We start from the raw sequence: 27098 nt of genomic DNA on the forward strand, positions 1-27098 counted from the left end.
TCCATAGAATTTTATTATACCATGCTGCGAAATTTATATGAGCAGGCAAACACTTCCAACGTCCGTCTGGCAGATATTAAGCAAACTAAGGCCAAATTGCTCAGTCTTAAAAGACAGCAGATGGAGGGTCTGAAATTAAAATCCAAGGCTAAGACAGTCGTGGAGGATGAACATGCTTCCTTGTACCATCTACTGAAGCATGAAGTTGGCAGATCGTTCGCTTAGCGTGTGAACGGGCTCGGGTTCAAGCCCCGGCTCCTCCATGTTTTGTGGTCAGTGCATGGTAAGTGTTGGTCGCGGCGAACATAAACGCACGCAAGAAGTTGCAAAACCAGCGTCACAGACTGATATGATGTATACTGTCATAAGGAGAGCAAGATGTAAGTGAGGGGACCGGCTGTTATCGTGGTGTCATCGAGTGCAGATCTGTCTTAGGTATCACGGCATAACGTCATTGAAGTCTAGAGGTGGACAAAACGTTCGTCTTACTCAGAGCGGTGTCTGAACTCTATTTTCGACGTTATGCGTGCCACTTTCATTGTGTCAACTACGATTCGATACAGAATGCAAGAAACCTGAAAGACACCCTCACTGATACATAGAGAGTAGTGTTTGTCTGCGGAATAATGGGAGTGCAAGGGTCTGTGACGTTGATATGACTGTATGTAGCACTACTAGTTATCGGGGGGGTGGGCGTAGCTCAGATGGTAGAGCGCTCGCTTAGCGTGCGAGAGGTACTGGGATCGATACCCAGCGCCTCCAGAATTTTTAACACACCTACATGCGCACCTTGCCATGCAAGTGGAGTAATTCCCAACCGGCAGAGGTGTGTAGGCAGATACAAGCGAACGATTAGCATCCACAATTGCGCCGATTTCACGTAAATCCCACTGCACGTTCCCATTCTTTGCGTGCAGTCGGCTGCTACTGGTGTTGCTGGTTGTGACTGCTGATAACAGATGCCGTAGCAATCAATTCATGGAGTGAGTTGTATGTTTTGCGATAGTCTGTCTCTGACAAGGAAGCACAGGTGATATAGGTGCGAACACAGGAAGCTTGCAGCCCCTCGCTGCCTGCAGACACAGAGCAGCCACACTAGAAGAGCGGCCTAAGCCGTAGGCGAAATGTGCTCATTCGCTTTGGCGCGACGTCCAACTATAAATAAGGCTGTCACTAGCGTGAGCGTCGTTTAAAGTCGGAAAAGTCATCTGCATGGGTGATTGAGGAAGTTTGGGGAGCGTTTCGTAGTACGATCAGTGCAAAGGGGACGCGGAAACTTGTTGTGTCCCAGTGTTTTGCAGTTGGACGAAAAGAGTTTTACGCAGTAGCAAAGAGCGAGGCACTGAGTTGGCATGAACAATGGAGAGCACAATGGGGCTCGAGATGTGCTTGTTACCTCAGGTGCTGTGTGATTGTGGACACGGAGTGAAATGGACCAATTTGTGACCGCCCTTTCAATTTAAGACGTTCAAAACAGACGGAATTTGCATTCGTAATACCAGAGCATCGAAACCACTTGGAACTCTTGTGTATATGAACGTGTCCGCGCCTTTGTATTCTGGTACCTTCGCCGCTACAAACCGACCAACCATCGTGTACGTGCACATCAGAGTCGCAAAGAATGGAGAATAGCCAGGCTTGGTCGTGTGTGTAGCTGTAGCTCAGTTGGCAGATCGTTCGCTTAGCGTGTGAACGGGCTCGGGTTCAAGCCCCGGCTCCTCCATGTTTTGTGGTCAGTGCATGGTAAGTGTTGGTCGCGGCGAACATAAACGCACGCAAGAAGTTGCAAAACCAGCGTCACAGACTGATATGATGTATACTGTCATAAGGAGAGCAAGGTGTAAGTGTGGGGACCGGCTGTTATCGTGGTGTCATCGAGTGCAGATCTGTCTTAGGTATCACGGCTTAACGTCATTGAAGTCTAGAGGTGGACAACACGTTCGTCTTACTCAGAGCGGTGTCTGAACTCTATTTTCGACGTTATGCGTGCCACTTTCATTGTGGCCAACTACGATTCGATACAGAATGCACGAAACCTGAAAGACACCCTCACTGATACATAGAGAGTAGTGTTTGTCTGCGGAATAATGGGAGTGCAAGGGTCTGTGACGTTGATATGACTGTATGTAGCAGTACTAGTTATCGGAGGGGGGGGGGGGGTTGGCGTAGCTCAGATGGTAGAGCGCTCGCTTAGCGTGCGAGAGGTACTGGGATCGATACCCAGCGCCTCCAGAATTTTTAACACACCTACATGCGCACCTTGCCATGCAAGTGGAGTAATTCCCAACCGGCAGAGGTGTGTAGGCAGATACAAGCGAACGATTAGCATCCACAATTGCGCCGATTTCACGTAAATCCCACTGCACGTTCCCATTCTTTGCGTGCAGTCGGCTGCTACTGGTGTTGCTGGTTGTGACTGCTGATAACAGATGCCGTAGCAATCAATTCATGGAGTGAGTTGTATGTTTTGCGATAGCTGTCTCTGACAAGGAAGCACAGGTGATATAGGTGCGAACACAGGAAGCTTGCAGCCCCTCGCTGCCTGCAGACACAGAACAGCCACACTAGAAGAGCGGCCTAAGCCGTAGGCGAAATGTGCTCATTCGCTTTGGCGCGACGTCGAACTATAAATAAGGCTGTCACTAGCGTGAGCGTCGTGTAAAGTCGGAAAAGTCATCTGCATGGGTGATTGAGAAAGTTTGGGGAGCGTTTCGTAGTACGATCAGTGCAAACGGGACGCGGAAACTTGTTGTGTCCCAGTGTTTTGCAGTTGGACGACAAGAGTTTTACGCAGTAGCAAAGAGCGAGGCACTGAGTTGGCATGAACTATGGAGAGCACAATGGGGCTCGAGATGTGCTTGTTACCTCAGGTGCTGTGTGATTGTGGACAAGGAGTGAAATGGACCAATTTGTGACCGCCCTTTCAATTTAAGACGTTCAAAACAGACGGAATTTGCATTCGTAATACCAGAGCATCGAAACTACTTGGAACTCTTGTGTATATGAACGTGTCCGCGCCTTTGGTTTCTGGTACCTTCGCCGCTACAAACCGACCAACCATCGTGTACGTGCACATCAGAGTCGCAAAGAATGGAGAATAGCCAGGCTTGGTCGTGTGTGTAGCTGTAGCTCAGTTGGCAGATCGTTCGCTTAGCGTGTGAACGGTCTCGGGTTCAAGCCCTGGCTCCTCCATGTTTTGTGGTCAGTGCATGGTAAGTGTTGGTCGCGGCGAACATAAACGCACGTAAGAAGTTGCAAAACCAGCGTCACAGACTGATATGATGTATACTGTCATAAGGAGAGCAAGATGTAAGTGAGGGGACCGGCTGTTATCGTGGTGTCATCGAGTGCAGATCTGTCTTAGGTATCACGGCATAACGTCATTGAAGTCTAGAGGTGGACAAAACGTTCGTCTTACTCAGAGCGGTGTCTGAACTCTATTTTCGACGTTATGCGTGCCACTTTCATTGTGTCAACTACGATTCGATACAGAATGCAAGAAACCTGAAAGACACCCTCACTGATACATAGAGAGTAGTGTTTGTCTGCGGAATAATGGGAGTGCAAGGGTCTGTGACGTTGATATGACTGTATGTAGCACTACTAGTTATCGGGGGGGTGGGCGTAGCTCAGATGGTAGAGCGCTCGCTTAGCGTGCGACAGGTACTGGGATCGATACCCAGCGCCTCCAGAATTTTTAACACACCTACATGCGCACCTTGCCATGCAAGTGGAGTAATTCCCAACCGGCAGAGGTGTGTAGGCAGATACAAGCGAACGATTAGCATCCACAATTGCGCCGATTTCACGTAAATCCCACTGCACGTTCCCATTCTTTGCGTGCAGTCGGCTGCTACTGGTGTTGCTGGTTGTGACTGCTGATAACAGATGCCGTAGCAATCAATTCATGGAGTGAGTTGTATGTTTTGCGATAGTCTGTCTCTGACAAGGAAGCACAGGTGATATAGGTGCGAACACAGGAAGCTTGCAGCCCCTCGCTGCCTGCAGACACAGAGCAGCCACACTAGAAGAGCGGCCTAAGCCGTAGGCGAAATGTGCTCATTCGCTTTGGCGCGACGTCGAACTATAAATAAGGCTGTCACTAGCGTGAGCGTCGTGTAATGTCGGAAAAGTCATCTGCATGGGTGATTGAGAAAGTTTGGGGAGCGTTTCGTAGTACGATTAGTGCAAAGGGGACGCGGAAACTTGTTGTGTCCCAGTGTCTTGCAGTTGGACGAAAAGAGTTTTACGCAGTAGCAAAGAGCGAGGCACTGAGTTGGCATGAACTATGGAGAGCACAATGGGGCTCGAGATGTGCTTGTTACCTCAGGTGCTGTGTGATTGTGGACAAGGAGTGAAATGGACCAATTTGTGACCGCCCTTTCAATTTAAGACGTTCAAAACAGACGGAATTTGCATTCGTAATACCAGAGCATCGAAACTACTTGGAACTCTTGTGTATATGAACGTGTCCGCGCCTTTGTATTCTGGTACCTTCGCCGCTACAAACCAACCAACCATCGTGTACGTGCACATCAGAGTCGCAAAGAATGGAGAATAGCCAGGCTTGGTCGTGTGTGTAGCTGTAGCTCAGTTGGCAGATCGTTCGCTTAGCGTGTGAACGGTCTCGGGTTCAAGCCCCGGCTCCTCCATGTTTTGTGGTCAGTGCATGGTAAGTGTTGGTCGCGGCGAACATAAACGCACGCAAGAAGTTGCAAAACCAGCGTCACAGACTGATATGATGTATACTGTCATAAGGAGAGCAAGGTGTAAGTGTGGGGACCGGCTGTTATCGTGGTGTCATCGAGTGCAGATCTGTCTTAGGTATCACGGCTTAACGTCATTGAAGTCTAGAGGTGGACAACACGTTCGTCTTACTCAGAGCGGTGTCTGAACTCTATTTTCGACGTTATGCGTGCCACTTTCATTGTGGCCAACTACGATTCGATACAGAATGCACGAAACCTGAAAGACACCCTCACTGATACATAGAGAGTAGTGTTTGTCTGCGGAATAATGGGAGTGCAAGGGTCTGTGACGTTGATATGACTGTATGTAGCACTACTAGTTATCGGGGGGGTGGGCGTAGCTCAGATGGTAGAGCGCTCGCTTAGCGTGCGAGAGGTACTGGGATCGATACCTAGCGCCTCCAGAATTTTTAACACACCTACATGCGCACCTTGCCATGCAAGTGGAATAATTCCCAACCGGCAGAGGTGTGTAGGCAGATACAAGCGAACGATTAGCATCCACAATTGCGCCGATTTCACGTAAATCCCACTGCACGTTCCCATTCTTTGCGTGCAGTCGGCTGCTACTGGTGTTGCTGGTTGTGACTGCTGATAACAGATGCCGTAGCAATCAATTCATGGAGTGAGTTGTATGTTTTGCGATAGTCTGTCTCTGACAAGGAAGCACAGGTGATATAGGTGCGAACACAGGAAGCTTGCAGCCCCTCGCTGCGTGCAGACACAGAGCAGCCACACTAGAAGAGCGGCCTAAGCCGTAGGCGAAATGTGCTCATTCGCTTTGGCGCGACGTCGAACTATAAATAAGGCTGTCACTAGCGTGAGCGTCGTGTAAAGTCGGAAAAGTCATCTGCATGGCTGATTGCCAAGTTTGGGGAGCGTTTCGTAGTACGATCAATGCAAACGGGACGCGGAAACTTGTTGTGTCCCAGTGTTTTGCAGTTGGACGAAAAGAGTTTTACGCAGTAGCAAAGAGCGAGGCACTGAGTTGGCATGAACTATGGAGAGCACAATGGGGCTCGAGATGTGCTTGTTACCTCAGGTGCTGTGTGATTGTGGACAAGGAGTGAAATGGACCAATTTGTGACCGCCCTTTCAATTTAAGACGTTCAAAACAGACGGAATTTGCATTCGTAATACCAGAGCATCGAAACTACTTGGAACTCTTGTGTATATGAACGTGTCCGCGCCTTTGTATTCTGGTACCTTCGCCGCTACAAACCGACCAACCATCGTGTACGTGCACATCAGAGTCGCAAAGAATGGAGAATAGCCAGGCTTGGTCGTGTGTGTAGTTGTAGCTCAGTTGGCAGATCGTTCGCTTAGCGTGTGAACGGTCTCGGGTTCAAGCCCCGGGTCCTCCGTGTTTTGTGGTCAGTGCATGGTAAGTGTTGGTCGCGGCGAACATAAACGCACGCAAGAAGTTGCAAAACCAGCGTCACAGACTGATATGATGTATACTGTCATAAGGAGAGCAAGGTGTAAGTGTGGGGACCGGCTGTTATCGTGGTGTCATCGAGTGCAGATCTGTCTTAGGTATCACGGCTTAGCGTCATTGAAGTCTAGAGGTGGACAACACGTTCGTCTAACTCAGAGCTGTGTCTGAACTCTATTTTCGACGTTATGCGTGCCACTTTCATTGTGGCCAACTACGATTCGATACAGAATGCACGAAACCTGAAAGACACCCTCACTGATACACAGAGAGTAGTGTTTGTCTGCGGAATAATGGGAGTGCAAGGGTCTGTGACGTTGATATGACTGTATGTAGCACTACTAGTTATCGGGGGGGTGGGCGTAGCACAGATGGTAGAGCGCTCGATTAGCGTGCGAGAGGTACTGGGATCGATACCCAGCGCCTCCAGAATTTTTAACACACCTACATGCGCACCTTGCCATGCAAGTGGAATAATTCCCAACCGGCAGAGGTGTGTAGGCAGATACAAGCGAACGATTAGCATCCACAATTGCGCCGATTTCACGTAAATCCCACTGCACGTTCCCATTCTTTGCGTGCAGTCGGCTGCTACTGGTGTTGCTGGTTGTGACTGCTGATAACAGATGCCGTAGCAATCAATTCATGGAGTGAGTTGTATGTTTTGCGATAGTCTGTCTCTGACAAGGAAGCACAGGTGATATAGGTGCGAACACAGGAAGCTTGCAGCCCCTCGCTGCCTGCAGACACAGAGCAGCCACACTAGAAGAGCGGCCTAAGCCGTAGGCGAAATGTGCTCATTCGCTTTGGCGCGACGTCGAACTATAAATAAGGCTGTCACTAGCGTGAGCGTCGTGTAAAGTCGGAAAAGTCATCTGCATGGGTGATTGAGAAAGTTTGGGGAGCGTTTCGTAGTACGATCAGTGCAAACGGGACGCGGAAACTTGTTGTGTCCCAGTGTTTTGCAGTTGGACGAAAAGAGTTTTACGCAGTAGCAAAGAGCGAGGCACTGAGTTGGCATGAACTATGGAGAGCACAATGGGGCTCGAGATGTGCTTGTTACCTCAGGTGCTGTGTGATTGTGGACAAGGAGTGAAATGGACCAATTTGTGACCGCCCTTTCAATTTAAGACGTTCAAAACAGACGGAATTTGCATTCGTAATACCAGAGCATCGAAACTACTTGGAACTCTTGTGTATATGAACGTGTCCGCGCCTTTGTATTCTGGTACCTTCGCCGCTACAAACCGACCAACCATCGTGTACGTGCACATCAGAGTCGCAAAGAATGGAGAATAGCCAGGCTTGGTCGTGTGTGTAGTTGTAGCTCAGTTGGCAGATCGTTCGCTTAGCGTGTGAACGGTCTCGGGTTCAAGCCCTGGCTCCTCCATGTTTTGTGGTCAGTGCATGGTAAGTGTTGGTCGCGGCGAACATAAACGCACGCAAGAAGTTGCAAAACCAGCGTCACAGACTGATATGATGTATACTGTCATAAGGAGAGCAAGGTGTAAGTGTGGGGACCGGCTGTTATCGTGGTGTCATCGAGTGCAGATCTGTCTTAGGTATCACGGCTTAACGTCATTGAAGTCTAGAGGTGGACAACACGTTCGTCTTACTCAGAGCGGTGTCTGAACTCTATTTTCGACGTTATGCGTGCCACTTTCATTGTGGCCAACTACGATTCGATACAGAATGCACGAAACCTGAAAGACACCCTCACTGATACATAGAGAGTAGTGTTTGTCTGCGGAGTAATGGGAGTGCAAGGGTCTGTGACGTTGATATGACTGTATGTAGCAGTACTAGTTATCGGGGGGGTGGGCGTAGCTCAGATGGTAGAGCGCTCGTTTAGCGTGTGAGAGGTACTGGGATCGATACCCAACGCCTCCAGAATTTTTAACACACCTACATGCGCACCTTGCCATGCAAGTGGAATAATTCCCAACCGGCAGAGGTGTGTAGGCAGATACAAGCGAACGATTAGCATCCACAATTGCGCCGATTTCACGTAAATCCCACTGCACGTTCCCATTCTTTGCGTGCAGTCGTCTGCTACTGATAACAGATGCCGCAGCAATCAATTCATGGAGTGAGTTGTATGTTTTGCGATAGTCTGTCTCTGACAAGGAAGCACAGGTGATATAGGTGCGAACACAGGAAGCTTGCAGCCCCTCGCTGCCTGCAGACACAGAGCAGCCACACTAGAAGAGCGGCCTAAGCCGTAGGCGAAATGTGCTCATTCGCTTTGGCGCGACGTCGAACTATAAATAAGGCTGTCACTAGCGTGAGCGTCGTGTAAAGTCGGAAAAGTCATTTGCATGGGTGATTGCCAAGTTTGGGGAGCGTTTCGTAGTACGATCAGTGCAAACGGGACGCGGAAACTTGTTGTGTCCCAGTGTTTTGCAGTTGGACGACAAGAGTTTTACGCAGTAGCAAAGAGCGAGGCACTGAGTTGGCATGAACTATGGAGAGCACAATGGGGCTCGAGATGTGCTTGTTACCTCAGGTGCTGTGTGATTGTGGACAAGGAGTGAAATGGACCAATTTGTGACCGCCCTTTCAATTTAAGACGTTCAAAACAGACGGAATTTGCATTCGTAATACCAGAGCATCGAAACTACTTGGAACTCTTGTGTATATGAACGTGTCCGCGCCTTTGTATTCTGGTACCTTCGCCGCTACAAACCGACCAACCATCGTGTACGTGCACATCAGAGTCGCAAAGAATGGAGAATAGCCAGGCTTGGTCGTGTGTGTAGTTGTAGCTCAGTTGGCAGATCGTTCGCTTAGCGTGTGAACGGTCTCGGGTTCAAGCCCCGGGTCCTCCGTGTTTTGTGGTCAGTGCATGGTAAGTGTTGGTCGCGGCGAACATAAACGCACGCAAGAAGTTGCAAAACCAGCGTCACAGACTGATATGATGTATACTGTCATAAGGAGAGCAAGGTGTAAGTGTGGGGACCGGCTGTTATCGTGGTGTCATCGAGTGCAGATCTGTCTTAGGTATCACGGCTTAGCGTCATTGAAGTCTAGAGGTGGACAACACGTTCGTCTAACTCAGAGCTGTGTCTGAACTCTATTTTCGACGTTATGCGTGCCACTTTCATTGTGGCCAACTACGATTCGATACAGAATGCACGAAACCTGAAAGACACCCTCACTGATACACAGAGAGTAGTGTTTGTCTGCGGAATAATGGGAGTGCAAGGGTCTGTGACGTTGATATGACTGTATGTAGCACTACTAGTTATCGGGGGGGGTGGGCGTAGCACAGATGGTAGAGCGCTCGATTAGCGTGCGAGAGGTACTGGGATCGATACCCAGCGCCTCCAGAATTTTTAACACACCTACATGCGCACCTTGCCATGCAAGTGGAATAATTCCCAACCGGCAGAGGTGTGTAGGCAGATACAAGCGAACGATTAGCATCCACAATTGCGCCGATTTCACGTAAATCCCACTGCACGTTCCCATTCTTTGCGTGCAGTCGGCTGCTACTGGTGTTGCTGGTTGTGACTGCTGATAACAGATGCCGTAGCAATCAATTCATGGAGTGAGTTGTATGTTTTGCGATAGTCTGTCTCTGACAAGGAAGCACAGGTGATATAGGTGCGAACACAGGAAGCTTGCAGCCCCTCGCTGCCTGCAGACACAGAGCAGCCACACTAGAAGAGCGGCCTAAGCCGTAGGCGAAATGTGCTCATTCGCTTTGGCGCGACGTCGAACTATAAATAAGGCTGTCACTAGCGTGAGCGTCGTGTAAAGTCGGAAAAGTCATCTGCATGGGTGATTGAGAAAGTTTGGGGAGCGTTTCGTAGTACGATCAGTGCAAACGGGACGCGGAAACTTGTTGTGTCCCAGTGTTTTGCAGTTGGACGAAAAGAGTTTTACGCAGTAGCAAAGAGCGAGGCACTGAGTTGGCATGAACTATGGAGAGCACAATGGGGCTCGAGATGTGCTTGTTACCTCAGGTGCTGTGTGATTGTGGACAAGGAGTGAAATGGACCAATTTGTGACCGCCCTTTCAATTTAAGACGTTCAAAACAGACGGAATTTGCATTCGTAATACCAGAGCATCGAAACTACTTGGAACTCTTGTGTATATGAACGTGTCCGCGCCTTTGTATTCTGGTACCTTCGCCGCTACAAACCGACCAACCATCGTGTACGTGCACATCAGAGTCGCAAAGAATGGAGAATAGCCAGGCTTGGTCGTGTGTGTAGTTGTAGCTCAGTTGGCAGATCGTTCGCTTAGCGTGTGAACGGTCTCGGGTTCAAGCCCTGGCTCCTCCATGTTCTGTGGTCAGTGCATGGTAAGTGTTGGTCGCGGCGAACATAAACGCACGCAAGAAGTTGCAAAACCAGCGTCACAGACTGATATGATGTATACTGTCATAAGGAGAGCAAGGTGTAAGTGTGGGGACCGGCTGTTATCGTGGTGTCATCGAGTGCAGATCTGTCTTAGGTATCACGGCTTAGCGTCATTGAAGTCTAGAGGTGGACAACACGTTCGTCTAACTCAGAGCGGTGTCTGAACTCTATTTTCGACGTTATGCGTGCCACTTTCATTGTGGCCAACTACGATTCGATACAGAATGCACGAAACCTGAAAGACACCCTCACTGATACATAGAGAGTAGTGTTTGTCTGCGGAATAATGGGAGTGCAAGGGTCTGTGACGTTGATATGACTGTATGTAGCACTACTTGTTATCGGGGGGGTGGGCGTAGCACAGATGGTAGAGCGCTCGCTTAGCGTGCGAGAGGTACTGGGATCGATACCCAGCGCCTCCAGAATTTTTAACACACCTACATGCGCACCTTGCCATGCAAGTGGAATAATTCCCAACCGGCAGAGGTGTGTAGGCAGATACAAGCGAACGATTAGCATCCACAATTGCGCCGATTTCACGTAAATCCCACTGCACGTTCTCATTCTTTGCGTGCAGTCGGCTGCTACTGGTGTTGCTGGTTGTGACTGCTGATAACAGATGCCGTAGCAATCAATTCATGGAGTGAGTTGTATGTTTTGCGATAGTCTGTCTCTGACAAGGAAGCACAGGTGATATAGGTGCGAACACAGGAAGCTTGCAGCCCCTCGCTGCCTGCAGACACAGAGCAGCCACACTAGAAGAGCGGCCTAAGCCGTAGGCGAAATGTGCTCATTCGCTTTGGCGCGACGTCGAACTATAAATAAGGCTGTCACTAGCGTGAGCGTCGTGTAAAGTCGGAAAAGTCATTTGCATGGGTGATTGCCAAGTTTGGGGAGCGTTTCGTAGTACGATCAGTGCAAACGGGACGCGGAAACTTGTTGTGTCCCAGTGTTTTGCAGTTGGACGAAAAGAGTTTTACGCAGTAGCAAAGAGCGAGGCACTGAGTTGGCATGAACTATGGAGAGCACAATGGGGCTCGAGATGTGCTTGTTACCTCAGGTGCTGTGTGATTGTGGACAAGGAGTGAAATGGACCAATTTGTGACCGCCCTTTCAATTTAAGACGTTCAACACAGACGGAATTTGCATTCGTAATACCAGAGCATCGAAACTACTTGGAACTCTTGTGTATATGAACGTGTCCGCGCCTTTGTATTCTGGTACCTTCGCCGCTACAAACCGACCAACCATCGTGTACGTGCACATCAGAGTCGCAAAGAATGGAGAATAGCCAGGCTTGGTCGTGTGTGTAGTTGTAGCTCAGTTGGCAGATCGTTCGCTTAGCGTGTGAACGGTCTCGGGTTCAAGCCCCGGCTCCTCCATGTTTTGTGGTCAGTGCATGGTAAGTGTTGGTCGCGGCGAACATAAACGCACGCAAGAAGTTGCAAAACCAGCGTCACAGACTGATATGATGTATACTGTCATAAGGAGAGCAAGGTGTAAGTGTGGGGACCGGCTGTTATCGTGGTGTCATCGAGTGCAGATCTGTCTTAGGTATCACGGCTTAGCGTCATTGAAGTCTAGAGGTGGACAACACGTTCGTCTAACTCAGAGCGGTGTCTGAACTCTATTTTCGACGTTATGCGTGCCACTTTCATTGTGGCCAACTACGATTCGATACAGAATGCACGAAACCTGAAAGACACCCTCACTGATACATAGAGAGTAGTGTTTGTCTGCGGAATAATGGGAGTGCAAGGGTCTGTGACGTTGATATGACTGTATGTAGCACTACTAGTTATCGGGGGGGGGTGGGCGTAGCACAGATGGTAGAGCGCTCGCTTAGCGTGCGAGAGGTACTGGGAACGATACCCAGCGCCTCCAGAATTTTTAACACACCTACATGCGCACCTTGCCATGCAAGTGGAATAATTCCCAACCGGCAGAGGTGTGTAGGCAGATACAAGCGAACGATTAGCATCCACAATTGCGCCGATTTCACGTAAATCCCACTGCACGTTCTCATTCTTTGCGTGCAGTCGGCTGCTACTGGTGTTGCTGGTTGTGACTGCTGATAACAGATGCCGTAGCAATCAATTCATGGAGTGAGTTGTATGTTTTGCGATAGTCTGTCTCTGACAAGGAAGCACAGGTGATATAGGTGCGAACACAGGAAGCTTGCAGCCCCTCGCTGCCTGCAGACACAGAGCAGCCACACTAGAAGAGCGGCCTAAGCCGTAGGCGAAATGTGCTCATTCGCTTTGGCGCGACGTCGAACTATAAATAAGGCTGTCACTAGCGTGAGCGTCGTGTAAAGTCGGAAAAGTCATTTGCATGGGTGATTGCCAAGTTTGGGGAGCGTTTCGTAGTACGATCAGTGCAAACGGGACGCGGAAACTTGTTGTGTCCCAGTGTTTTGCAGTTGGACGACAAGAGTTTTACGCAGTAGCAAAGAGCGAGGCACTGAGTTGGCATGAACTATGGAGAGCACAATGGGGCTCGAGATGTGCTTGTTACCTCAGGTGCTGTGTGATTGTGGACAAGGAGTGAAATGGACCAATTTGTGACCGCCCTTTCAATTTAAGACGTTCAAAACAGACGGAATTTGCATTCGTAATACCAGAGCATCGAAACTACTTGGAACTCTTGTGTATATGAACGTGTCCGCGCCTTTGTATTCTGGTACCTTCGCCGCTACAAACCAACCAACCATCGTGTACGTGCACATCAGAGTCGCAAAGAATGGAGAATAGCCAGGTTTGGTCGTGTGTGTAGCTGTAGCTCAGTTGGCAGATCGTTCGCTTAGCGTGTGAACGGTCTCGGGTTCAAGCCCCGGCTCCTCCATGTTTTGTGGTCAGTGCATGGTAAGTGTCGGTCGCGGCGAACATAAACGCACGCAAGAAGTTGCAAAACCAGCGTCACAGACTGATATGATGTATACTGTCATAAGGAGAGCAAGGTGTAAGTGTGGGGACCGGCTGTTATCGTGGTGTCATCGAGTGCAGATCTGTCTTAGGTATCACGGCTTAACGTCATTGAAGTCTAAAGGTGGACAACACGTTCGTCTTACTCAGAGCGGTGTCTGAACTCTATTTTCGACGTTATGCGTGCCACTTTCATTGTGGCCAACTACGATTCGATACAGAATGCACGAAACCTGAAAGACACCCTCACTGATACATAGAGAGTAGTGTTTGTCTGCGGAATAATGGGAGTGCAAGGGTCTGTGACGTTGATATGACTGTATGTAGCACTACTAGTTATCGGGGGGGTGGGCGTAGCTCAGATGGTAGAGCGCTCGTTTAGCGTGTGAGAGGTACTGGGATCGATACCCAGCGCCTCCAGAATTTTTAACACACCTACATGCGCACCTTGCCATGCAAGTGGAATAATTCCCAACCGGCAGAGGTGTGTAGGCAGATACAAGCGAACGATTAGCATCCACAACTGCGCCGATTTCACGTAAATCCCACTGCACGTTCCCATTCTTTGCGTGCAGTCGGCTGCTACTGGTGTTGCTGGTTGTGACTACTGATAACAGATGCCGCAGCAATCAATTCATGGAGTGAGTTGTATGTTTTGCGATAGTCTGTCTCTGACAAGGAAGCACAGGTGATATAGGTGCGAACACAGGAAGCTTGCAGCCCCTCGCTGCCTGCAGACACAGAGCAGCCACACTAGAAGAGCGGCCTAAGCCGTAGGCGAAATGTGCTCATTCGCTTTGGCGCGACGTCGAACTATAAATAAGGCTGTCACTAGCGTGAGCGTCGTGTAAAGTCGGAAAAGTCATCTGCATGGGTGATTGGAAAGTTTGGAGAGCGTTTCGTAGTACGATTAGTGCAAAGGGGACGCGGAAACCTATTGTGTCCCAGTGTTTTGCAGTTGGACGACAAGAGTTTTACGCAGTAGCAAAGAGCGTGGCACTGAGTTGGCATGAACAATGGAGAGCACAATGGGGCTCGAGATGTGCTTGTTACCTCAGGTGCTGTGTGATTGTGGACAAGGAGTGAAATGGACCAATTTGTGACCGCCCTTTCAATTTAAGACGTTCAAAACAGACGGAATTTGCATTCGTAATACCAGAGCATCGAAACTACTTGGAACTCTTGTGTATATGAACGTGTCCGCGCCTTTGTATTCTGGTACCTTCGCCGCTACAAACCAACCAACCATCGTGTCCGTGCACATCAGAGTCGCAAAGAATGGAGAATAGCCAGGATTGGTCGTGTGTGTAGCTGTAGCTCAGTTGGCAGATCGTTCGCTTAGCGTGTGAACGGGCTCGGGTTCAAGCCCCGGCTCCTTCATGTTTTGTGGTCAGTGCATGGTAAGTGTTGGTCGCGGCGAACATAAACGCACGCAAGAAGTTGCAAAACCAGCGTCACAGACTGATATGATGTATACTGTCATAAGGAGAGCAAGGTGTAAGTGTGGGGACCGGCTGTTATCGTGGTGTCATCGAGTGCAGATCTGTCTTAGGTATCACGGCTTAACGTCATTGAAGTCTAGAGGTGGACAACACGTTCGTCTTACTCAGAGCGGTGTCTGAACTCTATTTTCGACGTTATGCGTGCCACTTTCATTGTGGCCAACTACGATTCGATACAGAATGCACGAAACCTGAAAGACACCCTCACTGATACATAGAGAGTAGTGTTTGTCTGCGGAGTAATGGGAGTGCAAGGGTCTGTGACGTTGATATGACTGTATGTAGCACTACTAGTTATCGGGGGTAGAGCGCTCGTTTAGCGTGTGAGAGGTACTGGGATCGATACCCAGCGCCTCCAGAATTTTTAACACACCTACATGCGCACCTTGCCATGCAAGTGGAATAATTCCCAACCGGCAGAGGTGTGTAGGCAGATACAAGCGAACGATTAGCATCCACAATTGCGCCGATTTCACGTAAATCCCACTGCACGTTCCCATTCTTTGCGTGCAGTCGGCTGCTACTGGTGTTGCTGGTTGTGACTACTGATAACAGATGCCGCAGCAATCAATTCATGGAGTGAGTTGTATGTTTTGCGATAGTCTGTCTCTGACAAGGAAGCACAGGTGATATAGGTGCGAACACAGGAAGCTTGCAGCCCCTCGCTGCCTGCAGACACAGAGCAGCCATACTAGAAGAGCGGCCTAAGCCGTAGGCGAAATGTGCTCATTCGCTTTGGCGCGACGTCGAACTATAAATAAGGCTGTCACTAGCGTGAGCGTTGCGTGAGCGTCGTGTAAAGTCGGAAATGTCATCTGCATGGGTGATTGCCAAGTTTGGGGAGCGTTTCGTAGTACGATCAGTGCAAAGGGGACGCGGAAACTTATTGTGTCCCAGTGTTTTGCAGTTGGACGACAAGAGTTTTACGCAGTAGCAAAGAGCGAGGCACTGAGTTGGCATGAACAATGGAGAGCACAATGGGGCTCGAGATGTGCTTGTTACCTCAGGTGCTGTGTGATTGTGGACAAGGAGTGAAATGGACCAATTTGTGACCGCCCTTTCAATTTAAGACGTTCAAAAAGACGGAATTTGCATTCGTAATACCAGAGCATCGAGACTACTTGGAACTCTTGTGTATATGAACGTGTCCGCGCCTTTGTATTCTGGTATCTTTGCCGCTACAAACCAACCAACCATCGTGTCCGTGCACATCAGAGTCGCAAAGAATGGAGAATAGCCAGGCTTGGTCGTGTGTGTAGCTGTAGCTCAGTTGACAGATCTTTCGCTTAGCGTGTGAACGGTCTCGGGTTCAAACCCCGGCTCCTTCATGTTTTGTGGTCAGTGCATGGTAAGTGTTGGTCGCGGCGAACATAAACGCACGCAAGAAGTTGCAAAACCAGCGTCACAGACTGATATGATGTATACTGTCATAAGGAGAGCAAGATGTAAGTGAGGGGACCGGCTGTTATCGTGGTGTCATCGAGTGCAGATCTGTCTTAGGTATCACGGCTTAACGTCATTGAAGTCTAGAGGTGGACAAAACGTTCGTCTTACTCAGAGCGGTGTCTGAACTCTATTTTCGACGTTATGCGTGCCACTTTCATTGTGGCCAAGTACGATTCGATACAGAATGCACGAAACCTGAAAGACACCCTCACTGATACATAGAGAGTAGTGTTTGTCTGCGGAATAATGGGAGTGCAAGGGTCTGTGACGTTGATATGACTGTATGTAGCACTACTAGTTAATGGGGGGGTGGGCGTAGCTCAGATGGTAGAGCGCTCGCTTAGCGTGCGAGAGGTATTGGGATCGATACCCAGCGCCTCCAGAATTTTTAACACACCTACATGCGCACCTTGCCATGCAAGTGGAATAATTCCCAACCGGCAGAGGTGTGTAGGCAGATACAAGCGAACGATTAGCATCCACAATTGCGCCGATTTCACGTAAATCCCACTGCACGTTCCCATTCTTTGCGTGCAGTCGGCTGCTACTGGTGTTGCTGGTTGTGACTGCTGATAACAGATGCCGTAGCAATCAATTCATGGAGTGAGTTGTATGTTTTGCGATAGTCTGTCTCTGACAAGGAAGCACAGGTGATATAGGTGCGAACACAGGAAGCTTGCAGCCCCTCGCTGCCTGCAGACACAGAGCAGCCACACTAGAAGAGCGGCCTAAGCCGTAGGCGAAATGTGCTCATTCGCTTTGGCGCGACGTCGAACTATAAATAAGGCTGTCACTAGCGTGAGCGTCGTGTAAAGTCGGAAAAGTCATCTGCATGGGTGATTGCCAAGTTTGGGGAGCGTTTCGTAGTACGATCAGTGCAAAGGGGACGCGGAAACTTGTTGTGTCCCAGTGTTTTGCAGTTGGACGACAAGAGTTTTACGCAGTAGCAAAGAGCGAGGCACTGAGTTGGCATGAACAATGGAGAGCACAATGGGGCTCGAGATGTGCTTGTTACCTCAGGTGCTGTGTGATTGTGGACAAGGAGTGAAATGGACCAATTTGTGACCGCCCTTTCAATTTAAGACGTTCAAAATAGACGGAATTTGCATTCGTAATACCAGAGCATCGAAACTACTTGGAACTCTTGTGTATATGAACGTGTCCGCGCCTTTGTATTCTGGTACCTTCGCCGCTACAAACCAACCAACCATCGTGTACGTGCACATCAGAGTCGCAAAGAATGGAGAATAGCCAGGCTTGGTCGTGTGTGTAGCTGTAGCTCAGTTGACAGATCGTTCGCTTAGCGTGTCAACGGTCTCGGGTTCAAACCCCGGCTCCTTCATGTTTTGTGGTCAGTGCATGGTAAGTGTTGGTCGCGGCGAACATAAACGCACGCAAGAAGTTGCAAAACCAGCGTCACAGACTGATATGATGTATACTGTCATAAGGAGAGCAAGATGTAAGTGAGGGGACCGGCTGTTATCGTGGTGTCATCGAGTGCAGATCTGTCTTAGGTATCACGGCTTAACGTCATTGAAGTCTAGAGGTGGAGAAAACGTTCCTCTTACTCAGAGCGGTGTCTGAACTCTATTTTCGACGTTATGCGTGCCACTTTCATTGTGGCCAACTACGATTCGATACAGAATGCACGAAACCTGAAAGACACCCTCACTGATACATAGAGAGTAGTGTTTGTCTGCGGAATAATGGGAGTGAAAGGGTCTGTGACGTTGATATGACTGTATGTAGCACTGCTAGTTATCGGGGGGGTGGGCGTAGCTCAGATGGTAGAGCGCTCGCTTAGCGTGCGAGAGGTACTGGGATCGATACCCAGCGCCTCCAGAATTTTTAACACACCTACATGCGCACCTTGCCATGCAAGTGGAATAATTCCCAACCGGCAGAGGTGTGTAGGCAGATACAAGCGAACGATTAGCATCCACAATTGCGCCGATTTCACGTAAATCCCACTGCACGTTCCCATTCTTTGCGTGCAGTCGGCTGCTACTGGTGTTGCTGGTTGTGACTGCTGATAACAGATGCCGTAGCAATCAATTCATGGAGTGAGTTGTATGTTTTGCGATAGTCTGTCTCTGACAAGGAAGCACAGGTGATATAGGTGCGAACACAGGAAGCTTGCAGCCCCTCGCTGCCTGCAGACACAGAGCAGCCACACTAGAAGAGCGGCCTAAGCCGTAGGCGAAATGTGCTCATTCGCTTTGGCGCGACGTCGAACTATAAATAAGGCTGTCACTAGCGTGAGCGTCGTGTAAAGTCGGAAAAGTCATCTGCATGGGTGATTGCCAAGTTTGGGGAGCGTTTCGTAGTACGATCAGTGCAAAGGGGACGCGGAAACTTGTTGTGTCCCAGTGTTTTGCAGTTGGACGACAAGAGTTTGACATAGTAGCAAAGAGCGAGGCACTGAGTTGGCATGAACAATGGAGAGCACAATGGGGCTCGAGATGTGCTTGTTACCTCAGGTGCTGTGTGATTGTGGACAAGGAGTGAAATGGACCAATTTGTGACCGCCCTTTCAATTTAAGACGTTCAAAACAGACGGAATTTGCATTCGTAATACCAGAGCATCGAAACTACTTGGAACTCTTGTGTATATGAACGTGTCCGCGCCTTTGTATTCTGGTACCTTCGCCGCTACAAACCAACCAACCATCGTGTCCGTGCACATCAGAGTCGCAAAGAATGGAGAATAGCCAGGCTTGGTCGTGTGTGTAGCTGTAGCTCAGTTGGCAGATCGTTCGCTTAGCGTGTGAACGGTCTCGGGTTCAAACCCCGGCTCCTTCATGTTTTGTGGTCAGTGCATGGTAAGTGTTGGTCGCGGCGAACATAAACGCACGCAAGAAGTTGCAAAACCAGCGTCACAGACTGATATGATGTATACTGTCATAAGGAGAGCAAGATGTAAGTGAGGGGACCGGCTGTTATCGTGGTGTCATCGAGTGCAGATCTGTCTTAGGTATCACGGCATAACGTCATTGAAGTCTAGAGGTGGACAAAACGTTCGTCTTACTCAGAGCGGTGTCTGAACTCTATTTTCGACGTTATGCGTGCCACTTTCATTGTGGCCAACTACGATTCGATACAGAATGCACGAAACCTGAAAGACACCCTCACTGATACATAGAGAGTAGTGTTTGTCTGCGGAATAATGGGAGTGCAAGGGTCTGTGACGTTGATATGACTGTATGTAGCACTACTAGTTATTTGGGGGGGGGGGGGGGGGCGTAGCTCAGATGGTAGAGCGCTCGCTTAGCGTGCGAGAGGTATTAGGATCGATACCCAGCGCCTCCAGAATTTTTAACACACCTACATGCGCACCTTGCCATGCAAGTGGAATAATTCCCAACCGGCAGAGGTGTGTAGGCAGATACAAGCGAACGATTAGCATCCACAATTGCGCCGATTTCACGTAAATCCCACTGCACGTTCCCATTCTTTGCGTGCAGTCGGCTGCTACTGGTGTTGCTGGTTGTGACTGCTGATAACAGATGCCGTAGCAATCAATTCATGGAGTGAGTTGTATGTTTTGCGATAGTCTGTCTCTGACAAGGAAGCACAGGTGATATAGGTGCGAACACAGGAAGCTTGCAGCCCCTCGCTGCCTGCAGACACAGAGCAGCCACACTAGAAGAGCGGCCTAAGCCGTAGGCGAAATGTGCTCATTCACTTTGGCGCGACGTCGAACTATAAATAAGGCTGTCACTAGCGTGAGCGTCGTGTAAAGTCGGAAAAGTCATCTGCATGGGTGATTGCCAAGTTTGGGGAGCGTTTCGTAGTACGATCAGTGCAAAGGGGACGCGGAAACTTGTTGTGTCCCAGTGTTTTGCAGTTGGACGACAAGAGTTTGACATAGTAGCAAAGAGCGAGGCACTGAGTTGGCATGAACAATGGAGAGCACAATGGGGCTCGAGATGTGCTTGTTACCTCAGGTGCTGTGTGATTGTGGACAAGGAGTGAAATGGACCAATTTGTGACCGCCCTTTCAATTTAAGACGTTCAAAACAGACGGAATTTGCATTCGTAATACCAGAGCATCGAAACTACTTGGAACTCTTGTGTATATGAACGTGTCCGCGCCTTTGTATTCTGGTACCTTCGCCGCTACAAACCAACCAACCATCGTGTCCGTGCACATCAGAGTCGCAAAGAATGGAGAATAGCCAGGCTTGGTCGTGTGTGTAGCTGTAGCTCAGTTGGCAGATCGTTCGCTTAGCGTGTGAACGGTCTCGGGTTCAAACCCCGGCTCCTTCATGTTTTGTGGTCAGTGCATGGTAAGTGTTGGTCGCGGCGAACATAAACGCACGCAAGAAGTTGCAAAACCAGCGTCACAGACTGATATGATGTATACTGTCATAAGGAGAGCAAGATGTAAGTGAGGGGACCGGCTGTTATCGTGGTGTCATCGAGTGCAGATCTGTCTTAGGTATCACGGCTTAACGTCATTGAAGTCTACAGGTGGACAACACGTTCGTCTTACTCAGAGCGGTGTCTGAACTCTATTTTCGACGTTATGCGTGCCACTTTCATTGTGGCCAACTACGATTCGATACAGAATGCACGAAACCTGAAAGACACCCTCACTGATACATAGAGAGTAGTGTTTGTCTGCGGAATAATGGGAGTGCAAGGGTCTGTGACGTTGATATGACTGTATGTAGCACTACTAGTTATCGGGGGGGGGGGGGGGGGGGGTTGGCGTAGCTCAGATGGTACAGCGCTCGCTTAGCGTGCGAGAGGTACTGGGATCGATACCCAGCGCCTCCAGAATTTTTAACACACCTACATGCGCACCTTGCCATGCAAGTGGAATAATTCCCAACCGGCAGAGGTGTGTAGGCAGATACAAGCGAACGATTAGCATCCACAATTGCGCCGATTTCACGTAAATCCCACTGCACGTTCCCATTCTTTGCGTGCAGTCGGCTGCTACTGGTGTTGCTGGTTGTGACTGCTGATAACAGATGCCGTAGCAATCAATTCATGGAGTGAGTTGTATGTTTTGCGATAGTCTGTCTTTGACAAGGAAGCACAGGTGATATAGGTGCGAACACAGGAAGCTTGCAGCCCCTCGCTGCCTGCAGACACAGAGCAGCCACACTAGAAGAGCGGCCTAAGCCGTAGGCGAAATGTGCTCATTCGCTTTGGCGCGACGTCGAACTATAAATAAGGCTGACACTAGCGTGAGCGTCGTGTAAAGTCGGAAAAGTCATCTGCATGGGTGATTGCCAAGTTTGGGGAGCGTTTCGTAGTACGATCAGTGCTAAGGGGACGCGGAAACTTATTGTGTGCCAGTGTTTTGCAGTTGGACGACAAGAGTTTTACGCAGTAGCAAAGAGCGAGGCACTGAGTTGGCATGAACAATGGAGAGCACAATGGGGCTCGAGATGTGCTTGTTACCTCAGGTGCTGTGTGATTGTGGACAAGGAGTGAAATGGACCAATTTGTGACCGCCCTTTCAATTTAAGACGTTCAAAACAGACGTAATTTGCATTCGTAATACCAGAGCATCGAAACTACTTGGAACTCTTGTGTATATGAACGTGTCCGCGCCTTTGTATTCTGGTACCTTCGCCGCTACAAACCAACCAACCATCGTGTCCGTGCACATCAGAGTCGCAAAGACTGGAGAATAGCCAGGCTTGGTCGTGTGTGTAGCTGTAGCTCAGTTGGCAGATCGTTCGCTTAGCGTGTGAACGGTCTCGGGTTCAATCCCCGGCTCCTCCATGTTTTGAGGTCAGTGCATGGTAAGTGTTGGTCGCGGCGAACATAAACGCACGCAAGAAGTTGCAAAACCAGCGTCACAGACTGATATGATGTATACTGTCATAAGGAGAGCAAGGTGTAAGTGTGGGGACCGGCTGTTATCGTGGTGTCATCGAGTGCAGATCTGTCTTAGGTATCACGGCTTAACGTCATTGAAGTCTAGAGGTGGACAACACGTTCGTCTTACTCAGAGCGGTGTCTGAACTCTATTTTCGACGTTATGCGTGCCACTTTCATTGTGGCCAACTACGATTCGATACAGAATGCACGAAACCTGAAAGACACCCTCACTGATACATAGAGAGTAGTGTTTGTCTGCGGAATAATGGGAGTGCAAGGGTCTGTGACGTTGATATGACTGTATGTAGCACTACTAGTTATCGGGGGGGGGGGGGGGGAAGTGGGCGTAGCTCAAATGGTACAGCGCTCGCTTAGCGTGCGAGAGGTACTGGGATCGATACCCAGCGCCTCCAGAATTTTTAACACACCTACATGCGCACCTTGCCATGCAAGTGGAATAATTCCCAACCGGCAGAGGTGTGTAGGCAGATACAAGCGAACGATTAGCATCCACAATTGCGCCGATTTCACGTAAATCCCACTGCACGTTCCCATTCTTTGCGTGCAGTCGGCTGCTACTGGTGTTGCTGGTTGTGACTGCTGATAACAGATGCCGTAGCAATCAATTCATGGAGTGAGTTGTATGTTTTGCGATAGTCTGTCTCTGACAAGGAAGCACAGGTGATATAGGTGCGAACACAGGAAGCTTGCAGCCCCTCGCTGCCTGCAGACACAGAGCAGCCACACTAGAAGAGCGGCCTAAGCCGTAGGCGAAATGTGCTCATTCGCTTTGGCGCGACGTCGATATATAAATAAGGCTGTCACTAGCGTGAGCGTCGTGTAAAGTCGGAAAAGTCATCTGCATGGGTGATTGCCAAGTTTGGGGAGCGTTTCGTAGTACGATCAGTGCTAAGGGGACGCGGAAACTTATTGTGTCCCAGTGTTTTGCAGTTGGACGACAAGAGTTTTACGCAGTAGCAAAGAGCGAGGCACTGAGTTGGCATGAACAATGGAGAGCACAATGGGGCTCGAGATGTGCTTGTTACCTCAGGTGCTGTGTGATTGTGGACAAGGAGTGAAATGGACCAATTTGTGACCGCCCTTTCAATTTAAGACGTTCAAAACAGACGGAATTTGCATTCGTAATACCAGAGCATCGAAACTACTTGGAACTCTTGTGTATATGAACGTGTCCGCGCCTTTGTATTCTGGTACCTTCGCCGCTACAAACCAACCAACCATCGTGTCCGTGCACATCAGAGTCGCAAAGACTGGAGAATAGCCAGGCTTGGTCGTGTGTGTAGCTGTAGCTCAGTTGGCAGATCGTTCGCTTAGCGTGTGAACGGTCTCGGGTTCAATCCCCGGCTCCTCCATGTTTTGAGGTCAGTGCATGGTAAGTGTTGGTCGCGGCGAACATAAACGCACGCAAGAAGTTGCAAAACCAGCGTCACAGACTGATATGATGTATACTGTCATAAGGAGAGCAAGGTGTAAGTGTGGGGACCGGCTGTTATCGTGGTGTCATCGAGTGCAGATCTGTCTTAGGTATCACGGCTTAACGTCATTGAAGTCTACAGGTGGACAACACGTTCGTCTTACTCAGAGCGGTGTCTGAACTCTATTTTCGACGTTATGCGTGCCACTTTCATTGTGGCCAACTACGATTCGATACAGAATGCACGAAACCTGAAAGACACCCTCACTGATACATAGAGAGTAGTGTTTGTCTGCGGAATAATGGGAGTGCAAGGGTCTGTGACGTTGATATGACTGTATGTAGCACTACTAGTTATGGGGGGGGGGGGGGGGGGGGGGGGCGTAGCTCAGATGGTACAGCGCTCGCTTAGCGTGCGAGAGGTACTGGGATCGATACCCAGCGCCTCCAGAATTTTTAACACACCTACATGCGCACCTTGCCATGCAAGTGGAATAATTCCCAACCGGCAGAGGTGTGTAGGCAGATACAAGCGAACGATTAGCATCCACAATTGCGCCGATTTCACGTAAATCCCACTGCACGTTCCCATTCTTTGCGTGCAGTCGGCTGCTACTGGTGTTGCTGGTTGTGACTGCTGATAACAGATGCCGTAGCAATCAATTCATGGAGTGAGTTGTATGTTTTGCGATAGTCTGTCTCTGACAAGGAAGCACAGGTGATATAGGTGCGAACACAGGAAGCTTGCAGCCCCTCGCTGCCTGCAGACACAGAGCAGCCACACTAGAAGAGCGGCCTAAGCCGTAGGCGAAATGTGCTCATTCGCTTTGGCGCGACGTCGAACTATAAATAAGGCTGTCACTAGCGTGAGCGTCGTGTAAAGTCGGAAAAGTCATCTGCATGGGTGATTGCCAAGTTTGGGGAGCGTTTCGTAGTACGATCAGTGCAAAGGGGACGCGGAAACTTATTGTGTCCCAGTGTTTTGCAGTTGGATGACAAGAGTTTTACGCAGTAGCAAAGAGCGAGGCACTGAGTTGGCATGAACAATGGAGAGCACAATGGGGCTCGAGATGTGCTTGTTACCTCAGGTGCTGTGTGATTGTGGACAAGGAGTGAAATGGACCAATTTGTGACCGCCCTTTCAATTTAAGACGTTCAAAACAGACGGAATTTGCATTCGTAATACCAGAGCATCGAAACTACTTGGAACTCTTGTGTATATGAACGTGTCCGCGCCTTTGTATTCTGGTACCTTCGCCGCTACAAACCAACCAACCATCGTGTCCGTGCACATCAGAGTCGCAAAGAATGGAGAATAGCCAGGCTTGGTCGTGTGTGTAGCTGTAGCTCAGTTGGCAGATCGTTCGCTTAGCGTGTGAACGGTCTCGGGTTCAAGCCCCGGCTCCTCCATGTTTTGTGGTCAGTGCATGGTAAGTGTTGGTCGCGGCGAACATAAACGCACGCAAGAAGTTGCAAAACCAGCGTCACAGACTGATATGATGTATACTGTCATAAGGAGAGCAAGGTGTAAGTGTGGGGACCGGCTGTTATCGTGGTGTCATCGAGTGCAGATCTGTCTTAGGTATCACGGCTTAACGTCATTGAAGTCTAGAGGTGGACAACACGTTCGTCTTACTCAGAGCGGTGTCTGAACTCTATTTTCGACGTTATGCGTGCCACTTTCATTGTGGCCAACTACGATTCGATACAGAATGCACGAAACCTGAAAGACACCCTCACTGATACATAGAGAGTAGTGTTTGTCTGCGGAATAATGGGAGTGCAAGGGTCTGTGACGTTGATATGACTGTATGTAGCACTACTAGTTATCGGGAGGGGGGGGGGGGGGTAGGCGTAGCTCAGATGGTACAGCGCTCGCTTAGCGTGCGAGAGGTACTGGGATCGATACCCAGCGCCTCCAGAATTTTTAACACACCTACATGCGCACCTTGCCATGCAAGTGGAATAATTCCCAACCGGCAGCGATGTGTAGGCAGATACAAGCGAACGATTAGCATCCACAATTGCGCCGATTTCACGTAAATCCCACTGCACGTTCCCATTCTTTGCGTGCAGTCGGCTGCTACTGGTGTTGCTGGTTGTGACTGCTGATAACAGATGCCGTAGCAATCAATTCATGGAGTGAGTTGTATGTTTTGCGATAGTCTGTCTCTGACAAGGAAGCACAGGTGATATAGGTGCGAACACAGGAAGCTTGCAGCCCCTCGCTGCCTGCAGACACAGAGCAGCCACACTAGAAGAGCGGCCTAAGCCGTAGGCGAAATGTGCTCATTCGCTTTGGCGCGACGTCGAACTATAAATAAGGCTGTCACTAGCGTGAGCGTCGTGTAAAGTCGGAAAAGTCATCTGCATGGGTGATTGCCAAGTTTGGGGAGCGTTTCGTAGTACGATCAGTGCAAAGGGGACGCGGAAACTTATTGTGTCCCAGTGTTTTGCAGTTGGATGACAAGAGTTTTACGCAGTAGCAAAGAGCGAGGCACTGAGTTGGCATGAACAATGGAGAGCACAATGGGGCTCGAGATGTGCTTGTTACCTCAGGTGCTGTGTGATTGTGGACAAGGAGTGAAATGGACCAATTTGTGACCGCCCTTTCAATTTAAGACGTTCAAAACAGACGGAATTTGCATTCGTAATACCAGAGCATCGAAACTACTTGGAACTCTTGTGTATATGAACGTGTCCGCGCCTTTGTATTCTGGTACCTTCGCCGCTACAAACCAACCAACCATCGTGTCCGTGCACATCAGAGTCGCAAAGAATGGAGAATAGCCAGGCTTGGTCGTGTGTGTAGCTGTAGCTCAGTTGGCAGATCGTTCGCTTAGCGTGTGAACGGTCTCGGGTTCAAGCCCCGGCTCCTCCATGTTTTGTGGTCAGTGCATGGTAAGTGTTGGTCGCGGCGAACATAAACGCACGCAAGAAGTTGCAAAACCAGCGTCACAGACTGATATGATGTATACTGTCATAAGGAGAGCAAGGTGTAAGTGTGGGGACCGGCTGTTATCGTGGTGTCATCGAGTGCAGATCTGTCTTAGGTATCACGGCTTAACGTCATTGAAGTCTAGAGGTGGACAACACGTTCGTCTTACTCAGAGCGGTGTCTGAACTCTATTTTCGACGTTATGCGTGCCACTTTCATTGTGGCCAACTACGATTCGATACAGAATGCACGAAACCTGAAAGACACCCTCACTGATACATAGAGAGTAGTGTTTGTCTGCGGAATAATGGGAGTGCAAGGGTCTGTGACGTTGATATGACTGTATGTAGCACTACTAGTTATCGGGAGGGGGGGGGGGGGGGGGGGGTAGGCGTAGCTCAGATGGTACAGCGCTCGCTTAGCGTGCGAGAGGTACTGGGATCGATACCCAGCGCCTCCAG

At 49.5% G+C, this 27098-nt stretch overlaps 4 non-coding genes across 4 annotated transcripts; all 4 read left to right on the top strand.

Annotated features, from left to right (window-relative positions):
- Window positions 1-688: 688 nt before the first annotated feature.
- On the top strand, window positions 689-762 carry Trnaa-agc (transfer RNA alanine (anticodon AGC)). Its single transcript has one exon. It is a non-coding gene; the product is annotated as a tRNA-Ala (tRNA).
- Window positions 763-2156: 1394 nt separating this feature from the next.
- Trnaa-agc (transfer RNA alanine (anticodon AGC)) lies at window positions 2157-2232 on the top strand. Its single transcript has one exon. It is a non-coding gene; the product is annotated as a tRNA-Ala (tRNA).
- A 15959-nt stretch (window positions 2233-18191) lies between these two features.
- Window positions 18192-18265, top strand: Trnaa-agc (transfer RNA alanine (anticodon AGC)). Its single transcript has one exon. It is a non-coding gene; the product is annotated as a tRNA-Ala (tRNA).
- Window positions 18266-24076: 5811 nt separating this feature from the next.
- Trnaa-agc (transfer RNA alanine (anticodon AGC)) lies at window positions 24077-24149 on the top strand. Its single transcript has one exon. It is a non-coding gene; the product is annotated as a tRNA-Ala (tRNA).
- Window positions 24150-27098: the final 2949 nt, after the last annotated feature.

Source organism: Schistocerca gregaria, chromosome 3 (assembly GCF_023897955.1).
Source record: "Schistocerca gregaria isolate iqSchGreg1 chromosome 3, iqSchGreg1.2, whole genome shotgun sequence".
Classification (NCBI taxonomy): domain Eukaryota; kingdom Metazoa; phylum Arthropoda; class Insecta; order Orthoptera; family Acrididae; genus Schistocerca; species Schistocerca gregaria.